Source organism: Penaeus monodon, chromosome 21 (assembly GCF_015228065.2).
Source record: "Penaeus monodon isolate SGIC_2016 chromosome 21, NSTDA_Pmon_1, whole genome shotgun sequence".
Classification (NCBI taxonomy): domain Eukaryota; kingdom Metazoa; phylum Arthropoda; class Malacostraca; order Decapoda; family Penaeidae; genus Penaeus; species Penaeus monodon.
This window is the reverse complement of record NC_051406.1, coordinates 12410235-12411561: the sequence shown is the minus strand read 5'-3', so window position 1 is coordinate 12411561 and position 1327 is coordinate 12410235. Positions and strand designations below refer to the sequence as shown.

The window sequence follows — 1327 nt, the reverse complement described above, 5'->3', positions numbered from 1 at the left end:
AGAGTAACAGCAACTCGTGTTTTCAAATATAACATATATATATAAAAAATATAGGGCAAGGTATAGTGCAGTTCAATAAATAGTTGCTGATTGAAAGAGAGAGTAACAATACAGACTTATTTCACGAGGCCAGAATGAAAGAATCTGAAATTGTTATACTGGCTTTTTCGGGATGCAACATTGACACACAGGTAAAATATGTCGCGCAAAGTATGTCAATAATTTATTATAATAATGCCGATATACGATATATCAAAATTACATAAGCTACCACTTCTCATAACTAATCTTTGGCATATAGCATATAATATGTCAATCACATATAATCTTAACACACATGTAAATCTGGGGACCAACTATAAAAAAAAACTTCCTCTTGTGTTTTGTACATTGTCTATAGTACTTTCTGCCTTGCCTTCCCTCTGCCTTCACTTCAATCTCTATAACACATTTCACACGGTCTCTTTTGATTTTGCCTTTTCTCGTGTTACTCATTCCCGCTTTGAAAACATCACCTCAGGAAGAAACCTTTCGCAGGTCGATCAGGTACTGGAGAGCCTTGGGCCCACATCGGTACACCAGCTGTTTTTCTGACACTGGTTGTAAAGCGCCTCTGCTATAATGGTACCTGTCAGAGAAGACTTTATACTTAGATAATGTTGCGAAGCTTAGTTTGGCTCGTATACATTAATGTGTGGAGTTCATTTTATGTACGAATCAGGGTTTATCCGATTCGCCAGTATTTACAATAACCTACCTGAGACCTCTAGCGAAATTGTTATAAGTTAAAGGAGGAGAATCTGGCGTTCGTGTGGACCACATGTGCGCGATTTTCTCAGGCTGAACCAGACGGAAGGTCGCCGTAGACTCATCTTCCCAGCGAATCAAAGACGGATTCGTTCGCTTGTCTGCCAGTAGCCGGATCAGGAACTCCCAGTTTTTAGGACCTCGAACTGAGTAAGCAAAAGCTGTTATTATAATCCGTCATAAAATATTGAATCATGTGTATTTGTGTAAGTTCATGTTAATAGTGTTTCAGTTCTAGAAGCATAGCCTACCTCGTTTTCTTTTCGAAGGGATCTTCTCCAGTACATCGGAGGCTGTGTAAAGAGCTGCGGTTCATTATCAGGCACGTGGCCGTCCGCTCGAAGAATGCAGCGGCTCTGGAGACGAATACACTGCACTGGATGGTGGGTACAGAGACTGCTGAAGCTCACCTGTAGATCCTGTTGATGTATTTAAGGAATCCATTAGTCCATGTACTGATTTCTAGCGTTCTAATTATTATATTAGAATAAGTATATAATAGCTCCATGTAAAAACTATG

At 39.6% G+C, this 1327-nt stretch overlaps 1 pseudogene; it reads right to left on the bottom strand.

Annotated features, from left to right (window-relative positions):
- Positions 1–465: 465 nt before the first annotated feature.
- The window catches only part of LOC119586704, a 1779-nt pseudogene continuing 917 nt past the window's right edge, over positions 466–1327 (bottom strand).